Below are 22055 nucleotides of genomic sequence, written 5' to 3' on the forward strand. Positions count from 1 at the left end.
ATTCGTTTGACTTTCATTACAGTCACTCATTACAAAATGTATGTGCATTTAATCCATTTCCAAGGGCTGCATATTTTTCCAATCCCATTCTGTATCACAATGATAATGTCTTTGGTCTATGCAAGTATGCATGAAATTTAGGCATTGTCTTTACTCATTTTCTGATTGTTTACCACGGACCATTCTGAAAGGAGGAAAACTAAAAAAATGCTAACAGAATATGGAGAAGGTTTCATTTTCCTTTAAGGAATTTGCATTGTCACTATCTGTTTTATTATAAGTACAAATAAGAACATCTCCATGATGATTACATGCTAGGCTGTGAAGTGAGATTAGTTCATATCTTCTTTGTTCTCTCCATTAATTTACGTACAGAGCTGGTAACGCCAGAGATTCTAACTCCAAATTTCCTTTCCACTAGATTATCATCAAACCTGAGAAAAAAAATACATTTCCCTTTTTGGTTTTGGAAATATTAGGGTGAAGATAAAAGGAGTTTACTTTTCAAACTGAACTTGTTATCTGTTGGTGAAAATTGTATTTTCACCATCCAAATGTAGATATACAAAAAATGGTTGTAGAACTCATAAAATAATAGCAAATTTAAAACTTTCTTTTAGAAAAATTTGCTGGTGTCTCTGTCTACAAACAGAACAAATCAAACACCTGAAACAAAAGATAACCTTTTTGAACTTTGGAACTCGCAATAAAATTTCAAGAACACAGCTGTAAGTGCTGAAACAGGTCAAATTCATTTAATTTCCTTTAGAGGTATAATAAAAGAAAACAGCTATATGAATAAGGTGATTAATACATATATGTTACAGCTGATGCCCAGTGTTATGCAAAGATTAAAATCCACCATTGAAGGCAAAGATGATAGACACCTCGTCCCCCTGCTCTCCCTCCTCTCTTCACTAGCTCCACTGCTAGCTGTAGAAAAAAAATCAGATTTTATTTTTCAAATAACCAGAGTATGTTGGTAGTGGTGTTGAAAAGCATTCATTATTTAAATCCAAAACTTCTTTCTGGAAAGTCTTGGTATAATTAAAAAAAAAAAAAAAAAAAGAAAAAAAAAGAAAAGGCAAAATTAAACAAACAAATATATATATTACTATGAGAAGGAAGGCTTTGAAATTATTAATATTGTTTCCTTCTGTCACTTTTGAAAATATAAACTACCCATTTTCACATGGAAAGTCCACTAAAATATATCTTTAAATGGTCAAAATCATAGTGAAATATTTGAAAATTATTGGAAAAAATACACAAGTTTGCTATAATCTGTAGCAGATTTTTTCTCATGACCTATTTTTGAGAATTCAATTTCTTATCCAGTGTGGGCATGACAAAACACTGAAATCTGAGAAAGTCTTACACACCAGAAGACTCTTTTCTCACTCATAGTAGTCATTACCTATATTATGGGCAATAGTATCTTGTATTCTATGTTAATATATCATATTATTTCACACTGTATTTAGCAACTGAGTTGTTCTAAGTACATTGTGGTGCTTTTTAAGGTTTAGAGTTATCTTCATTTTCTTTTCAGCCATGCTAGGAAAAACTGGAAGCTGAAATATCTCAAAAAATATTATAGTTTTAGCCAAACACCTTCCAGTTACATCACTAGCTCTGCTTTTAATTATCAGTTGTATGCTCTCAGGAATAAGCACAAATTTATTACCTACAGCTACAGTCCTGATTTTGTTATTGGTGGGTTTGAAATGAATGTTGTAATTCATCCTATATGACTTTCCTACTAGAAAAGAAATCTAGCACATGCATATTTCTCCTGTAGCTTAGGACATAGTGTTGCATTGGCTTATTCACTAAATCAGTAGAACTTTCCTGAAAAATAAGAAGACACTTAAGTTCAGCTGCCTTACATATTTATTTTTCTGGGTGAAATCAGGAAAAAAATAATTTCATCTGACTGTGTCAAAAATTCCTAGCCATTATCTAGTTCTATAATTGGTGACACTGCATACATGGTCTGGTACCATGACAGAGACACTGTTTGAGATCCCAGAAGCATTTTCCCTATGTTAAGATGGCACTCAGGTTGAATTAAGCTGCAATTTTCTTATGCAAGGCTGCTTTTCTCTGATACAGTTGTGAATCAGTGTAACTATATTACTTCTGGTTCTGGAGCTAGACTGGATGTAGCTCATCATCACCTATTCTCTAGGCAGGTAGGTTGATGCAAAAATAGTCTTTTTTGGGAACATAAAAGCACAAGCTGGTTTAAAAATGGTCTTTTTTACTTTATATTGCCTTAAACCCTCATCCATGCAACTTCTTGAAATGCACTAAATGTATCTCATGGCAGTTCAGAATTAAATGTTCAATGTCTGAACAGCTACAAGAAAAAAAAATAATCTGCATTTTGATATTTAAGAATAATTTTTGATGAGGTCTCACCTGGACCACTGTATCTAGTTCTGGGCTCCTCAGTGCGAGACATGAACCTCCTGGAATGAGTCCATTGGAGGGCTATGAAGATAATTAAGGGGCTGGAGCATCTCTGTTATGAGGGAAGGCTGAGGGAGCTGGTCCTCTTTAGCCTTGAGAAGAGACAACTGAGAGGGGGCCTCATCAATATGTATAAGGATCTGAAGGGAGGGTGTCAAGAGGACAGAGCCAGGCTCTTCTCAGTGGTGCCGAGCAATAGGACAAGAGGCAGTGAACAGAAACTGATGCACAGGAAGGTCCCCCTGAACATGAAGAAGAACTTTACTATGGGAGTGACCGAGAACTGGAACAGATTGTCCAGAGAGGCTGTGGAGTCTCCCTCACTGGAGATATTCAAAAGCTGTCTGAACACAATCCTGAGTAATGTGCTCTGAAGAAATGTGCTTCTCTTAATATGTACTTCAGGGGACTTGGCTTGCATCATGTGGAAACCATAGCAGTAAATGAGTCTAGTCCTATATGGTAGTACTCAGTTTACTCATAAGAGCTAGTCTTTCATGAAGAAATACCAAAAGTGAGAAGATAACCTTTGCCTTCACCTTCCCCCTGATTCAGAAGGCCAAGGTCCAGAAGAAAGAACAATGGATGGATGCACTAAGTTCTCACACTTGCAAGGAAGCTGGATTATAGTTGCACAGATAGCCATTAGTTATGAGCTTTACTTCTTCTAAAAGCATACCTTGCAAACTTCATATTATTACAAGCAGATTGTATGTGAAATTACAATTTGAAACAAAAGCAAATCATTCTGCCTTTGCTACTATAACAAAACACTGGTCTTCAGCAGGACAGAATTTCTACATTTATTGCATATAAAATACAGACATTACCAAGAATCTCTTAGTAACAGATTATTTGTATTTGGATTAGCACTAGAGCAAGACTGGTTTCTTGAGAGCATTTGTGGTGGCATGATGTGACTCAGAGAGCTTCCACTTTGTTTTCTTGTGGATTTGGAAATGAGGTGTAGAGAGGAATTGTCTCACCTTTCCTTGAAGTGTGATCCCTTTTGTCCCATCCTTCTGACCTGTCTTTTCTGCGCTTTGTGTGGCTGTCAATGGTTCCTCAGCTTGTTTTATACTTACAGTCAATCTCAGGCTTCATGCCCTTCATCCATGTAGACTTCTTGCCCCACACAGACTTCTTTTCACGCATTCAAGTTATTCCATCCAGTATATTATCCCATAACTTGCCTACTCCTTCTTCTACTCATCTAGAAGGCTTCCAGACCACATCTCTGGTCCATCATTCTTTTCCCCTTGGCTTCCCCCCTCATGCAAATAACAACTTCTCCCTCAAATGGCTTATCCCAAACTCTGCCCAGTCTATGCCACTTATCCCATTTACCACTTGCATAGGATAAGGGTACCTAATCCTAAAGCCCATAGTCTTTGTTTAGATAGCCCTTATTTCTGTCTACTCCCAACCTACAATTTCCAGCTCCGCACTGAAAACTTGCATTTACCTTCTGTGCTGAAAACTGGAAAACACTATGTTTGTGGTCAAGTTTAATTATTATAATAAAAAGTACATGGAGTAACACACTGTACACTGCATATCAATCATCTCTTGGTATTAATGATACTCATCTTACAAAACACTTATAAATGTGCTAAACTCTCAGCATTCCAAATAGGTCCAGTACAGGTAGACAGCTAAGGTCAGTAGTAAATATTATTTCTCTTCAGATGTTCATCTGTGAAATATGTAGAATAAAACATCTCAAATATGTTTGTAATGTTACAGTAAGCTGAACAGAATTTTCAGTCCAACATACCAGTTTACAAGAAATGTATATACCATGGACAGGTAAGGAGGTTTTATATGTGTCTATAGACAGATAGATAGATAGACAGACAGACAGACAGACAGACAGACAGACAGATAGATAGATAGATAGATAGATAGATAGATAGATAGATAGATAGATAGAAAAGATGCAATGCTTCTGCATCTCTTCGGGTATTTCTGTCAGTCCCGTAGCCTGAATTTTACTAACCTTTACTCTTGGTGTTTTCCATAAAGGCAGGGCTCATGGCATGCAAGTTGCTGGGAGATAGCAAGAAAGTGGGATTTTTTCTGTGGATAGCTTCAGCTCACACTCAGATGTGTGTGATCCTAATTAAAGTATGCAGCCAAATAATCATTGATTATCCCATTATTTCTGCATTTACCTTTTTTTTTTTTTTATGATCAGCTTCATCCATTGGTGGGACCATTTTTGCATTTCACCTGTGTCATTTATCTAGTTACAGTTGGCAATATCTCTTGGCTTTTTCAGCTTCTAAGTACCTTTGCAAATCTGTCTGTCAGACGTCAATGTAAAACATATAGTATGAACAGGCTCACTTATTTTCAGTGTGACAAATCTCATTGAAATTAATTATGGGCATAAATGCACTGACTGGACAGGAATGGATTGCCAAATTGTATTGAACACATTTTAGTAATGAATTTAATCATGTTGTTGCTCATCACATGTGGGAGGGAATCAAAACGTAGGTAAGACTGTTCAACTGAGGCAGAGTTAACTCTTTAACTTCTTGCAGAAAGCATTTGTCTTTCTCCTTGAATTATTCAATTTACATAGAACTGAGTATTTGAACACAGAACAACTGGTGATATAGTACACCAGCAATAGAAGGCTTCCCTAGAGGGGGAAGTGAACTCATTACTCTTTCAGTTATGGTCAGTGTTATAAGGTGAAGGACCTTTCAAGGACCTTCCTTCTCTTTGTTTCTCTCTCTCCAACCCCTTATCTCTAGGTCACAAATGTCAAGCAACAACTCCTTTTCCAGAGCCATGATATACAACATTTCTTATTATGTTTAATGAGACTTGGAAATATGATTTATAGTCCTCAATATTAGCATATAATATTTATTCATACTACTGCAAATAGCAGTTTTCTCTTAACATATTAAATGCCTTTTTAAGACTCGGTACTTGAATGTAAATTAAGAATTAAACAACTCCGCAAAGTGTATTTCTTGAAATTTATCAAATATTAAAATCTTTTCCAACAAGCTGATTAAAACCCCAGTTAGTCTAGAGGAAAAAAAAACAAAACCAACCAACCAACCAAACAAACAAAAAAGAAGGCATTTGCTCAGTATTGTGTTTCATCTGTCCTAATGATTTTCAGTTACAAAAAATACCTGCATTCATGGCAGTTCTTATTGTGACATAGTTGTGACAAAATAACAAAATCTATGTCACATAGATAAATAAGATATAAAACAAATGTAGATGCTTCAATATCTAAAATATTGCAGAGTTTATTTCCAAGTTTGAAGTTGTCTCACCTAGCTTAACAGAAATAGGATTTCTTGTTTTGTAAATAAAATAAATTTTGGAATATGAAACCCCAGGAATTGGAAAATTTGTGTTACAAATTGATCTTTTTGTTCATTTTAACAGGAAAGGGTTTAATTGTTTATGCACTTGGTATATTAGAGAAAGGGAAATTGTGCCTGACACTTGAAAATACTTCTACTCTTTTCCCACCCAGACCATGAAACAGGGATTGCTGTTGGTTGAAAAGTTTCACATTGATTTAAATGTGCTTTGGATTTTTTTCTTTATACATAGAATAACTTTATGTATGAATATTGGATAGAAATTTCTTTCCAGTCTTCAGGAATCATAAAGGAAATGTTTAGTAAGAGCCAAAGGCTGTGATGATGAGATAAGGCTGAGGACCATGGCCTTCATGGGCTCATAGCACTTTACAGCACCACTGGCTCTTGGATTCTGCACGAGGTGTACGTGCCACATTGGGCTTGTTCTCTACCTATATTGCTACAGAGAACTAAATCTGTTCTCAAAGAAACACCCTTACAGTTCCTGAGGTTTAGAAAAGTCTGAAAGAGTGTTTGAGAATAAAAGTGAACATTTGTGACTTGAGAAGTTCTTCCTTCATCAGACTGAAAATAGTTCAAGCTTTGTCAAAATTTCTCTTGGCTATCTGGAAATGAACCAAAATTTGAGCAGAAGCATGTGGATTTTAGGAATTATTAAATGCAGTAAGAAACTTCTGCCTATAGAGCTATAGAAATCAATTCTGCATCCTTTGGAATAGGGAAATTCATTTCTCTCAAGAAATGAATCAGTTTTGAACATGAACGAGGAGTTTCTGTGTAGTGCTGTCTTCATGCTCTGAGCTGTTTAAATGTAAACTGCCCTCAGCATCTGCATGGAAGCCATAAAAAAGCCATAGAAAACAGGATGTACTTAGTTTAAGCACTACCTGAGAAAATGCTTTCACATGAGAAATGTCTTAAATTTGGACATAGGAAACTATACCACTATAACTACAGTCAAAATTTTGTTTGTTTATACTTTCCCCAATCTAGTTAAAATTTCTGCAGTTGTCACTTTGTTACAAGGGAAGATGTGCACTACCTTCACAGTAGTGCTGAAATAATTACATACAGATGCAAGTACAGAACATGATTGTCTTCCTTTAGAAGACCAGTGGGAATATTGTATCCAGTTGTAAACTTCTATTTCATATTTAGAAAAGCAGATGTTTTTCTTTCCTAATGTGAACTTTATGAATACTTGGCTGCTGTGCAAGTATTGTAGCTGTTGTCTGTCTTTAGCTCATTAATACAGAGCCGTGTCTTCCATAAGAGTATTGACAACTTTTATTCTCTCTTGCTCCATGAAGAGAAAATCCTTATCAGAGCACAGCACACAAAATCATAACAGAAATAAAATATAAACAAAGTAAGAACAAGGATCTTCATGGTAATTATTATTATAAATGCTTTATCTGATTATTACTTAATTTTTCATCAAATATCTGTTGCTTTATGGCCTGTATATAGATGTCTGACTTAATTTTATAATATTACTAAAACTAGAAATAATGTATAATAATGGCCAGTCTTCGCGAGCGAAGATTTTTGGGAAAGGTCATTAACCCTTCCAGCCTGCGCAGTGGATTTTTTAGGTGAGACACAGCGTGCGCTGAACTGAGCCCACCCTTTAGTCCTGAGGTTCATCTGCCGGGGCCGAGCAAAGCTTGGACAGTGGCAGTGAGGTCCCCAGGATGTAGGTTTGTTTAGAGTGACCTTCTCTTAGGTGGATTGCCTACCAAGGCTGACGAGCTCCACCTGCCCAGGGGGCCGGGAATCGAACCCGGGTCGCGGTGGTGAGAGTCAGGCACTCTAACCACTAGACCACCAGAGGCCCCAGAAATAATGTAATTCCCAGGTTATATACATCATAGTGTTCTTGTATGTGGAATTGCTTCTTCAGCAGAGTAACTTTATGAGTGCTAGAAGGCCTACTTTTGTAAGTGTGAAAATTCCTTTACAAAAACTACCTACACTTTTTTTTTTTTTTTTAATAAATTAAGTATAACACTGATTTTTAGACAGTGAAAAAAAAAGACTATTGAGAGGAGGTAAGGTTGAATTTTTTTTTCCTTCCTAATATTCCAGTCAAGAGTACATTTAGAACACGTGGGCATTTGTGTCAAAACTATTCTTAAAAATGTGTATATGTAAAACTTTAACTCTTTTTGTTGTTGTTGTTGTTGTTTCAACTATCCACACAAGAGTTTCCTATATGTCACTTTTGTGGGAATACTCCAGTCAGCAGGTTAGGTTTAATAGAGCTTACAAACCCTCCCCTAGGAGTTATAAAACTTTTAACACCATAAACCATAAGATTGGACTGAGGAGTCTGGCAATGAACTCCAATGAATCAGAGATGAATATGGATCATTGAATATGGCTACAGAGAAGAAATGTGACTAAAAGAGAGATAGAGGAAGAGAGTTACTTCTGGTTTCTATTTGTCAGTCCTGAGACATAGGGTCTGTTTGCTCATATGGTGACCACACAAAAGAGAAGCTAAAAATAAGAGCATACTGTACATCTTAGAATTATTTAACCTCTTGTCATTGGCATAATATAGTAAAAAGCACAAACTACCAAAAACGAAACAGAGTGCAAATAACACCATTGGTTGAAAAATGTCAACAGAATTCTGTAAAATACACTGATTTTGAGCCATATGAACAGTTTACAGACTTGAAGCTGGGCATTTCTGCTTCTTTATTTCAGTTTGGTCTGAATGTGTCTTGAGTTTTGGCTTCCTATAGAACCTAGACTTCAGTCAGGCTCCATACGTGGTTTTTAACTCCTTAGTTCAGCCGCCCGCTCCCAATGTCCCACAGGATGATCCCTCCTCCAGCCTCTGATCTGCACCCGCTTCTCAGTCAGGAGAACTTCATGTTGCTCCTTTTGCCTGAAATGACATGTAAAGAAGTCTGTCTCTCCCAAAACAAAGCCCACCTCCTGAGCAGTTAGTGCAGAAGCACGCAGAAGTAATTTGTTATCTGTTGATAATGGTGGGTCTGTTGGTACACAGTTAGTAATGTAAATTGCATCTCTATTGAACTGGTAAACATGTTTCCAGAAGCTAGAGGGACTCCTGGATGATATGTTTCTTACTCTGAATTTTAGCTGCCTCCTTCTGTGATTATAGCTGTTTGACTGTCTGTCAGCTGTGCATTAGTTTGTACATATTCAATGTAAAAAAACCCTGAAACCATAGCATCTGCTTCAGAGAAACTTGAAGCTGAAACATTTTATGTTTAACTGTTAAATTAATTTGGGAAAGAAGAGAAACATATAATATAGCTCGGACATTTGATGACAACTTTGAGCTATGTGGTGGTTGCCTTAGATTTAGAATAAGGACTAAGACCCATGAGTCCTCAAGGAATATGTTACCCAAAGAACTTCTGAGTTCTTCTTTCTTCTACTCCATGAATATTTAGTCACATACGTGAACTGTTCATAACAGAAGACATTGAGTAGAAGAGGCTCATTGCAAAAAATTTCTGGTGTGTTTTCACACACTAACATCATTCTTCATATGACATATCTGTCATATGACCTTTTTTAAACTGGAGAAGTTTTCATTGAAACTGATAAATTCCCACAAAATGTGTCAACCTAATGATAATTTTGCAACAGATTTTACGTGATGCAAAGTACTTCATCTACCTAAAGAGACATTTTTAAAAATTAAATTGAAAATAGCAGAATTTGATCCTATGGGTTCTATCCAGGAATTAAAAATTACTGTATACTCCCATCTACAAACCTTGAATTACAGGAATAAAATAATTTTCTTTCTCTTCAATTCTTCCATGGTACCACCACACAGTGTATAAAGATGGGGGGAAAATGGAAAATAAAAATATGTGTTTGTGTGAATATTTTGTGTAAAATAAACAACAAAATACCTTTAGAGAAAAGCCTATATTTACATTATAAATTTTGTTCTGCAGTTCTTCAAAGTGATTTTTGTAATCAATTTATATTTGAAAATGAAATATTTCATTTCGAAATATATACTGTCAGGCTTTTAATATTTTTCTGCACATCATGGTCACATGATGCTGTTGCCCACAGCATATTTTTTATTTATACTGTACTGAATGTACCTCAGTCCAGGAAGACATCATGTCAATTTTCAAAGCCTTTGTTGTGGAAATATGCATCACATCTGCTACTGCGAAATAGTGATTTATCTATTTATGTGCTTTAGCTGAGTAGTGTAAATATAACCCTGTTTCTCATTTACAAAACAAAGCATTTATATTGACTGACTTCAAAATTCATTTTCCCCCACCTTTATTTAGGGTTTGCTAGTCCTTTTTCAAACCATCTTCTTCGTCTAGAAGGTTTGTTTACCATTTTTCAGAAGTAAATATCTTGCTCCTTTTATTTAATAATTATTCCTGGGAATAATTTTCAATTAGGAACTAAATGGGGCATTTTGCATGGTTATTCTTGAGAAATGAATATATTTACTTTTCAGCAGAAAATTATGTCAGGTTTTTTCCAAAATGCCCAGAGAGCAACGTGAGAATAGAAGGCTCTTCCTCATTAATTCAAAGATTTTGGAAATTTTAGATGTCTAACTAGATGACATATGTGGTGGTGATTCCTGTAATAATAACTTGTTAATTCACCTTTCATGTTACATTGCACCACTGAAAGCCTTCCTGATATTTCAGTCAGCACGTTGGAAGGATTCTGGCATGTTAACTGATGTGTGTTACTGCTTCTTTTTAAAATCAGTGCACAGAACAAATCTTTCTCAAAATGGAATTGGTCATAGTATTAGTGACATGACACCAAATATGCTAGTGCCATTGAAATTACTGAAGTTGGGTTTGCTTGGATTTTTTAATAATTTTTGAAATTTGTACTGTACAGGTAAGTCTTATCTATGAACCAACCAACACCTACCTCCTAAATTACATACATGGTCAGGTTTCACTGAAAGCAGAATGGTAAAATGAACTCAGAAGCTTGCAACAGCTATCCCATAACTTTTTAAAAATAAGAATTCTTAAACTGATACAAATAAAGTTTTTTAAAAAAAAGACCTGTCAAGACCCAAGAGCCATCTTTTTTTCCTCAGCAAAACCAAAAATTTCCATGTTCAAAGATATTTATACCTTACTCACAAAATCTTTTTACAAAGAAACCCAAGAAACCCACACCAATACCTTTGATTCCTCAGAGAATACTTTTTATCTCTGAAAAATTATTTTCATCTCCATGGAAAAGGGAAAAGGAAAAATCATGAAAGGAACCTACCTCGGGGTGAGTCGCAAAATATTTTTTCTTTTGGGGAGAGAGTAATTTGGGAGGAATGCCATCCTTACTGATTTCCCCAGAACTGCTATTATATTTATTTATTTATTGTGCAGCTAAGAAAACTTGCCATGGGTATGTTGGATCACCTTCTGTGATGTGGCAGTAGGCATAAAATCAGTGGCTTTCTGTAACTCCCCTGCTTAACATTCAACAGACAGAGAGAGGATCTAAATGTAAAACCTGGCTCCGAAACACCAGTGTCAACTTCCTGCCCTCCGACAAATGATCCAGAGCTACTCCACATCAGGATGGAAATGTGTTAGGCACTAAAAACCACTGCTTGCATGACATCATTCCATAACAGATTACACTGTAATGTTAGGAATGTAATCATTAGCATTTAAACATGCATAAAATTTAATTAACCTACTTACCAGTTTGCTTAGAACTTTTGAAGGGCTACCTAGAGTCCTCTCTAAGCATTTTATTGCAGAGTTTTGGAAAGCTCACAAAAGAGAGAAGTTCACTGGGATTTTTCTCCCTAAAGCTGATGAGCCATGACAGATGAGCAGATGACCCGAGTTAATTATTATTGAATTCGTTATTACTGCTTTGTTGTCACCCAGCTCAGCCAGGGTAAAATGATGACAGTAGGTATCTCATTAAAACAGCTGTTTCAATTATGTAGCGGCAAATATTTAAAAAGCGGGCCTTCCAAGTTTAAAGCTGTTAGCAAAGTTTGTTTGTGCTGGTTGTGCCAAGATTCTTTGACCAAAAAAGGAGGGGAGAAATATAGTGTTAGTCTTAATTGGTTGGGGCAGGAGAAGAGGGATGCTAAGCAGAGGAATGTAAAAGATTGAATAGGAGCTCCAAAAAATTTCCAGCGTTTGTGGGTGAATTTGTTTTTTCTCATCTTTGGCTAAATTCAGTTTTGTTTACTGTACATCAGTTGCATTTAGACAGTATAACAAAAGAGGAATGTTTGCATTAATTTCTTTCCAGCTGGAGGAAGTGATATGACTGTAAGGTTTGTTTAGTTGTTTTGGGTTTTTTTGGGGTTTTTTTTGTTTGATTGTTTGTTTGTTTGTTTTTTGTGGGGGTTTTTTTGTTTGGCTTTTTTAACTGTTTATTTTTTACTAGCTGACATCCACATTTAATAATTGTAAGCATTAGGACATTTATTCCCTCCTTCATAGAAAAGAACACTTCCTGTCTCAGATGCTGTTTCATAGTCTTTCAATAGCCATTTTGATCTCTAATAGGAACAAAAGTTGATTTGATTGCACTAACATTTCCCTAACATGATTTGCATCATCATGTTCAGCCCTGTAGAATCATTGCATTTCTCTACGAGTGCAAAGATGCTTCCGTGTACTTAGGTTTTACACCCTTCTGCTTTCATTTTGATTATATTTCTTCAGAAGGAGTACAAAAACACAAAGATACTTGATACAGACTTGACTTAACCTGTCTCAGAAGAACATCCTACAGATAATTTCTAAGACATGTTTTGTAATAATATAATTCCTCTGACAATTATATTGCCAACAATAACCTCAAAGTCATCAATATTGAAATAAATGCCCCAGTGTCCATTGAAACTGAGTCTTTGTTTGGGCTCATATATCTATCCAAGGTGATAGATAACTAAAACAATTTCTGTGGCTTCAGCAATCAGTTGCACGCACTCAATGGCCTGTTCAACCCAAAATCACCTGCCACCCCTGGAGCTCATTACAGAGGGCTGGGTGCTAAACAGCTGTGCGCTGTCCCAGCCTTACAACGGTGTGGATTTTAGAAAGACAAACACTGCCATGTCATTATGCTTCCTACTGCCTACAGCTACCAAAGTCAGGATTTCCTCAACCTGTCCTGTTTCCAAATATGAATTTTATCTGGGTAGAAAAAGAGAATTTTTGGCAACTTTACTGATTTATGGACATTCAACAGCCTAGTTTTAGCAGTTGTTGAGTTGCTGGCAGCAAGTTCTAGGCCAGTGGTCACTGTGAATATGCAAATTATCTTAACAGCTTGAGCATGGTAAGTCCAACATGTCCAGAAGTCATGCCTAGGGTCAGGATATTCATTCATGGTAAATTCTGTGTATCTGGATAGTGTTGGATTTAACAAAAATGAGCCACATGTAATTACTGCATTTCAACATGCCATGCAAAAGTATGAGAGCCCAATGTCTGTCCCTCCAGTGTTAGATCAGAAAGAGCTTTATGAATTTTCCAACTCAAACAAACACATAACAAATCTTTTAAAATTATTGTGTGTGGATTTTACTGTCAGCCAAAGGAATCAAGAGAAAGGGAAACCATGTATTTAATCAGGAGCTATGAAGGGCTGTATATAATAATCTTAATCCTAAAAGCATAGGTCACTGCTGTTTTTCTGAAAAATGTGATCACAATTAAAAATAAGTACTTGTCAGAGGCAAAGCAAAAGCATATTTATCATTACCACTATTTTTCTTTATTTTTAGAATAAAAAGTGCCTGTATAACTCCATTTTGGCACGTACTTGATTGTTAATTGTTTCCGTTTCAGACAATCTAGTGTAATTGCTGCTGAGTGGCTCTTCTCTCCCACCAGTCCTGTTTTGTCTCTTATGAGGAAAAAAAGCACTCTCTCCCAAAATTTTTTTTGTACCCATATATAAATTTTGTCACTGCAATGAAGAGCTCTTACTAGGTGTCCAAGCATGTAAGTTAATTATAGCTAGAGGATAAAGCTCTGTATTCATAAAAGTTAGAGATGAAATTTGGGGGTAAGGGGGAAGGGTTGTCTTACAGGTATCATTATGTTGAAGCAGCTTTTGAGATAAAAAAGAACATCTGAAGTCTTCATCAGGAATTATAAATTTCCAAGTCTCATCATTCCCATTGCAGCCTTTGGGCACATGTAAATATTTCAAAATGAAGCTCAGCCACTTTCCTGTTTTCTACACAGGTTTAATGTGATTTTCATGAGTAATCATAATTATTCATCTCTCATGGGGTAGCAAATATGCCGTGCATTTGTACTAAATTCAGGAACATGGGACAGCCTTAACCACATAATAGGAAAGAATTTGGCCCCATCTAATACAAATTTTTATCTTTGGAATCTGTCTCAACTGAATAACACATGCAAGGCTTTCTTTCAAGGTAGAAAAATTACTTCATTGTAAAGAAGCCCTACAAATGAAGTCAGACCTTCAGGAGCATGATATCCTGGAGACTGATAGTAATGTACCTGCCTTGCTGCTGATTATGTACTAAGCAGAAAGGGAGCAATCCCAGTCGAGAGCCTCGAGGCAGAATCATGCTGAAGAGAAAGGGCTGTGTAGTGGAAGGAGTGACTCTGGTGCCCTTTGCTGAGGCGTTGGATAAACAGACTCTTTCAACTCCTGTGAAACAACCCTTTGTGAGAAGAGAGGATCGAAACTTAGGAGCAGCCAAAGGAATTTGTATTACTGATTGGAAATGAGAACTTGGACTGCTTCTTGGTAGGAGATGCGACCAGTTTTTCAGTTTTTTGGTTTGTCATTTTTTGAATGTTGTTATCCTCCTGGGACAATTTTCAAGAAATACAGGTCTTAGAAGCTCTGTAGAAGAATGGCAAAATATAAAAGAGAGTCAAAGGTCTCAGATGGAACTCCCAGCTCTTACCTACATTTGGAAGATGTACCTGTGATTTTCATGATTTTTCCCAGGAATTAACTCCATAGTTTTGTGCAATTTGAGCTTTGAGTTCATTTGTTCCCACAATAAAAGAGTGAAACTTCAAAGTAGAATCTCAATGCAATAAGATGCAACGACATGAGATTTGGAAATAATTGTTAAGAGATCTGGAGATAATCTAATTTTTTGTTTGTTTTCATTGTAGTTTTGAGAATTTTTTTGTTTTTCTTTAGTTTTACACTTTCATCTTTGCGCTCTCCAATTTTCTACTTATGAAGTAGGGCTCTTATGGTCAAATAGGCATATTTATTGATAACTGGGAGGTTATTATTTCTTATCTAAAATAGAAGTAAATCTTAAATCAATATTAATTTTCAAGTTAATAGTTATTTTTGATATCTTAGTTCAACCATAAAGGTACATTGTCTACAACTACTCTTGTGTTTTACCTGATACTATATTTTGTCACCTTTTTCCAGTAAAATTTTCTGTGTTATTTTGGTTAGGGGTTTTTTTATTATTATATAAAGGGTATCAAAGTACATAAGAGTGAAGAAACTGCTGTATTATCCAATGTATCTGTCTTTTATTTTATTTTTTTTTTGCCATAGCTGACCTTTGTTGGAAAATAAATAAGCAAATATTCAACATTTTGAACAATAAGCTCTTTACATTATGGCAGGTTTACTTCTCAGTCTTCATTAACTTCAGTGATGAGTATATGAATATTGTTTGACAATGACAAAAAGTCATTTTGCTCTGAAGGAATAGTGACCAGTAAGAGAAATTTTAAAAATATGCCTATGGTATTGAGAATTGTAAATCCCACTTCCAAAGAAACTTAGGAAGCACTCAGGGTTGTCTTTAGGAGGCATCCTTTGGTTTAGCTTGAGTAAGACTCCAAAGGGCATATGCTCGTCCACATAAATAACCTTGGTTTTAATATCAGGTTAGTTTTTTATTCTTTGATATATTTAGAATTGCAATAATATAGTTTGCATAGCCTTTATCTAATAGTCTTATGTACAAGAAAAGGAAGGATGTCAAAAGCTTCACCTGCATTTATATTTTCTTCTTTGATTACTGCACATTTGTTAAATACTAGTTTGTCAGAGATTTCGGTGGCAGAGCAGTAATAGTTTGGAATGGTTAAAAATTTGGTAGGATTAGAAGATGCAATATTTTAAAATCAAACTGCTGTTGATAGCACTCTATTTCTGCCTCTCTGGAAAGGTCAGATTTACATATTAGCAATGGTTTCAATCGCATTAGTAAAATATATAAAAGTTAAGTTTGTTAACATTTTACCAGTTAAAGCACTCAGTCTGCTGAGTAGATTTTTATACCATATTTGCTAATCAAAACATCCCTCTTAACTATGATCTCATCTGGGTCATCTCGATAAATTTCCACCAAGCAACTTTCACCTTTGCAGCTTATTAAACATCCACCTAAAATCTCAGAACAGTTAAATGATGCCTACCATTGTACAGCCTGTAAGACCTTTCATTTATTTAATTCTCAAAATTGTTTAGAATTACTGCAATGTTTGTTTAAGTTCACAGCTTTTACAGTCAAGTCTGAAGTTGGAAAGATAGTCCCTGTGTATGTCTGCTCCTTCCCCCGAAAGCTTTGGGAAGCATCGATCAATTTAGGATCTGGAATGAGCCTCAGTTCCAATGTCCAAGTACATAATCCAGGTTTAGGCCCATATCTAAACTCAAGCTACAGTGTGGGTGGCTCTGCAGCTTTCCAATATTAGCAGCACATTATACACTAGAAACAGAACCTGTGCAAACACATCTCGCCTCCCAATTAGTATTCATACACAACTTTCACATAAATATGAAATATCCTGAGTGCCAGGAAGCTATGAATGGAAAATATTCAATATCAGAAAGTGTAACCCATCACCACAGTCAAAAAACCTCTCTAGGGGTTCACTACATGCCAAGCATGGAGAAATTATCAATTATTTCAGTAACTTCTATCTCAGATATTTTTTTCTGATATTTCCTCAATCCTGTTTTCTTGTTCATATTTTGACCATGTTACTGATTACGCCTTGTGACAGCAACCAGATCCCAGAGTCACACTCCTTCGTGGGGGTTGAGCGCGCTCACCTTTGTCTCAGTGTAATGTACTATAGCACCAGTGTTCTGCATCTCAACCCCCTCCTTCCTTTTCTTTCTTCCTCTGCTCTCCCCCTCCCCTTGCTCCCTAGATAGTCCATTCTCCCAAGGAAGCAACCATAGCAGAAGTCTCTCCTGATTCATTACCATTTCATAGTAAGAATGGTACTTTGTAAAACCATAGGCAAGCACAAATGTTGAGGAAAGGACATAATACATGTAGATTTGTCATGAGTTTTGTAATTACCTTTGCATTCTTCAAGGAATCCCAGAAGCATAAGGAAGGAAGGAAGTAGTGTTGTTTTGGCCCCAGATGACTTTAAAACTATAGTGCATTGCATTGCGGGATCCTATTAATAATTAAACTATCTGTCACTTACCAACAACATACATTCCAAATTAAATTTAAGCAAAAAGGAAAAAAAAGATCATTAGGGACTGAATTAGCAGGCTTCAGAGAGAAATAAATAATAATCAAACATCTGTGTTCTAAATAGTACGTGCTTTATCAGACAAACAACTGTTACCATCTCATTGTATAAAATGGCTTGGGGAAAACACCGTAGCTCAAAAGCGAAATCTCAGTTAGAAAAGAGAAAAAAAAGTTCATTAACAAGTCAGGAAGTGATTGAAAGTTGCCATGTTGCTGTATTGCCTTTTTCCTTGGTTGTCTCTGCTGGCAATAAAAATGTATTTATTTTAGTACTCGATTCAGTGGACAAATGGCAACTCCAAAACTAAGGAAAAAAATGCTAATGGCATACATCCACAAAATACAGCAGCTGAAACTTCCAAATATTTTGAGCATCAGAATATGATGCCATCTTCCTTACTTGCTGAGTCTCCAAACATCTTGTCTCCTGTGAAGGTTATAGAGTTTATTTTTGCAAGGGAGAAGACAAAGGATATCAAATTAACAAATAGGTAAAGAGGGAGAACTTACTGCTACCTTCATGCTGCCAAGACATGCTGCTAAGGCATGCTGCTGACCAGACATTAACGCATCACTAATATCCACAAGGGGGGAAAATGACCCAAATAAAACAGTAATAAATAACAATGCAGTACACTAATTAGCCCAGTGTAATATTTCATAACACACAGGCTATTTCTGTCCTTCCTCCTCTCCTTACATCCATCTTTCCACCTCTTGGAAACCATTGGGATAGCATGATAATAAACCAAATAAACTCATCATTTGGACTATAACAGGATGACTTTCTCTGTGCCTCCTAACATCGCAGACCCTTTTTCCACACCAAATCCAACTTTTTACTGTATTGCTATGACTGAGGAACAGAGGTGGATAGCTACAAGCGATCCATGACAAGATCACACACAAAAATCTGATGATAATACTGAGAAAGCCTTCAATATTTCATATTATGGCTAGGAGGGGGTTTTTCTTCTTTTCCTGAACCACAGCACTTGGTTGCTGCTATGCCTGCATGTCTGCAGGTTAGGATTCTGCTACCTTTTGAGCAGGCTGCTGTCTGTTTGTCTACTCCTTAGGTAACTGTGTTAAAATATCCTATTCCAGCTGTAACACTTGTTTTACAAGAGCCCTGGTTTTGTCTGACACAATATGGAACAACATTTGTCATTCGTTATCAGGGGTGATATATTTGTTAGCCTGCAGAGAAACATCTGCTGTGCTTTAATCTCTAGTGTGCAGGCCAATATTCATAGGATACAGCTGCATAAAATCACAGTATTAGATGGGGCTGTCCAGTCTGACATGAAGGCTAGCTGGCAGGCAGACAGAAACAAATTTTATTATCTGCCTGTTACATATTTATTTACGTCAAATATTTCTGAGAATCCATACATTAAACCCCTTTTTATGCATTGTTGTTTCACGGTGACAAGTCATCGACAGCCAAATGAGAAATTTATGTTACATATTTAATATGGACATCTGAATGATTATCAAATCTATAGAAGCCAAGCCTGCCCAATCACCCCTAAATAATGGATGAGAAGTGGATGTGACTCAATTTGTTCAGTATAAAACCTAGACGACCTCTGTCTCTCATTTCATCACTGCGGCACTGTCATTATTTGCTTCTATTCATCTCACTTGGCATCACTCAATAAAATCTGCACATGATAAAGAGAATAACCTTGGTCAATAGTAAGAATGCATGAGGAGGAAAAATGATCATTTCCTCTCCTCACAGGTATGGTGCCATGATGTACACCATTATGGATATATGAACTTCACAAGGATGCTGGTATGTAGTCATAATAAAGAGGAGACAAAAACTTTAATGAGATGGTTGGATGTAGGGAGGAGGGATGGGCTGGATTAATGTCCTTTCATTTTGTTCATGGATTTATGGTGAGGAAATTTTTAAGAGGGATTTAAAACAGAAGAAGAAAAAAGCCACTGGAAATATGTCTTTATTTAAAATAATTGCAGAAACAGTCCTTCAGGGGAAAAGACAGTATGGGTATTTTATAGAAGTTGAAACAAATTCCTCTGCTGCTATCTAGCAAAGATTTGATGGCCTCAGGAAATATGTTTTCCAGTGAGACTCCAAAGTAGTACTTGTAAGAGCAGACTATGTTAAAATTACAGGTCATTGGGAAAATCTGAAAAAGAGGAAGAAAGATTCAGTTGTGCAGATTAGATTTTGAAGGTAAATCATGCTCTTTGAAAGTACTTTAGTAGTCTGCCTGTGATCATGAGAGTCTCATATCTAACATTATATATTCACATTCCTTTTCAAAGGTCCCATAGTTGGGTTGACATGTCAATAAATGAATGCAGGAATGACAAAAGTTAACTTCATATGCATCAAGATGAGAAGGCTTCTGGTCAGAGAAATGTCCAAAATGTGTAACCAGATTTCATGGCAGCAAGAAAGATGACCTATGTCATGCTCAGTAGAGCACATTGTAATTTTATATCTCATTATTCATACCAAAACCCCACAAAAGAGTTGCAAAAATGGACAAAGCTATAGAAGGTTGCAGTGAAAAATGATAGGAACAGAAGGTTAGGAGGGGTATAAAGGATAGGAAATTGTAAGCAAAAAGCGGGCAGAACTGGGCTGCAGTGTGCTGATTAAAGATTGGGTTACTGCTGCATTTAAAAAAGGAATGGAGTCAGTGAGTCTGAGGATGTTGGCTAGACAGTTGCAGACTGTTAGTGCAGAAGCAGCAGCAAAGTATCAATCTGTAAGTTTGAAAAGGATGAGTAAGAAGCATAAGGAAACTAGGCAGTAAAATCAAAAAGGGAACCATGGGAGCATAAGAAGAGATGGGAATCACAACAGGTCAAAACATAGGTACAACATTGAATTCGAAGACTGATGGGGAACACTGAAGCAGCATTGTATAATGTACAAGATGTGGCTTCATATGAGCGAGAGATAACAGAAGTTGCTTTGCTTATCCATATTATATAGACACTTATCATGGGCTTGTCATGTTTTTTTTCTCAAGTAGTTCAGCAGAGTAAATTGCAGGCCAGTGTCACATGTGAGTGAAACTGTCATTTGGCAGCTGCATAGAGCTAAGCAACTTGGTTTGCAAAGAACTTGTGGTTGACTTTGAAACAATTTTAGATGAACAGAAGAGGCTCCTGGTTGAGGATAATATCTGAAATGCAGCTGTCTTGGCAAAGAAAAGAGTGTTTGCTTCAGGAAGAATTAGCTGAGTGAAAGTGAAAGACAGGGGACAAATGGCACATGGCAAAAGGAAAAGAAACAGGGACATAGGACCATTAGGATTTGAGAGAAGATGCTGATATCTGTTCTCAATTTGACCTTTGGTTTAAATTACAAAATAACTTGGCAAATGTAGGAAAAGAAGCAAAGAAAAAGGGAAATCCTAACTTTGGGAAATGTTTAGGAACAAAATAAATGACAAAAATTACAAGCTGCTCACTGAAATTCAATTAAATTAGTGGAAAATGCCCCAGTGTTCAAGATCATCTTTTGTGAAAGCTTCATGGAAAATGAGGAAATGAAGGTCTGACAGGGAGACCAGGTCTGGCAAGACTGTTTGGAGCTGTAAAGCTAGTAGCAAAAAGGGGATAAGTAACTAAAAAATATCTAGTGGAAATATTCAGAGATAGAACCTGACAGAGGAAATAATCATATCGAAATGAGAAAATTATGTTGAATAGTTAGCTATGTAGGTCTCTAGGGAAGGGGCATATTTTGAGTTTTCAAAAGGCAGTAGATGATGGCATAGATAATAGAGTACCTGAAGCAGTAGGCAGAGATTACTAAGTAAAGTGAAGTATTGACTATCTGCAGAATATCAGTGGGGGGTGAGGACACTGGGAGAATTGTCTGTATTAGACACTGAGTGAAAAAAGATGGGTCACAGAGGGAGATGAAGTTGTGGAATGGATGAGAATTTTCCCATTTTTTACAAATTAAAAGAAATTAAATATGTTATTTGCAGGACAATGGCTAGCTTGGAAATAGAAAACATTCTTCCTAAAATAATTTAATGAATACTGTAGAGAGAGTACAAATTGTAAATAAAGATGAAAATAAAAAAAAATGTTCAACTGACAACACGAGAACTTCAAAAAATTCTCCCTTGTTTTGAAAGTAGGAAGAATATTTATACAAATATATTAAAGTTCTTGACCTGCTACATCAGATTTATTTTTATTTCTCCATAAAGAGAAGTCATTCTACTATTAAAATCAAAATTAAAGTCAAAATTAAAAAGATATCACTCTCTTTCTTCTCACCTCTATGCATATAGACACTAGTGATGTCTCTAGGTTGAAATAGTAGGGGTAAATTAAAAAAAACCAAAACATAACACATTTGGTTGTCCAGGACTACGTTCAGATGGGAGCTTTTATTTTGTTTCTTGTCAGAACTGTAGAAATCAACTTGGCACGGCATGTCTGCATATTCAGGAATTATCTGGGAAAATCACATGCAAAGACAACACCAGTTAGGAGTAGTGAATTGTTTGAAATCATTTGCAATAGTTGTGAGCAGTTTGATTGTTTCCCCAGCCTTTTGAAGCCGTGTGATTTGTGCTGTAAAGCTAATGCTGGCAATAAAGAACCCATGCATATCTGTTAATCAGGTTGAAGATGGCAGCTGTTTCACATCAAGAGGATTTTAAGACAAAAGCAGAATAAAATACAAGACAGACAGAGAAAGGAAA

Source organism: Pseudopipra pipra, chromosome 1 (genome assembly GCF_036250125.1).
Source record: "Pseudopipra pipra isolate bDixPip1 chromosome 1, bDixPip1.hap1, whole genome shotgun sequence".
In the NCBI taxonomy this organism is placed as follows: domain Eukaryota; kingdom Metazoa; phylum Chordata; class Aves; order Passeriformes; family Pipridae; genus Pseudopipra; species Pseudopipra pipra.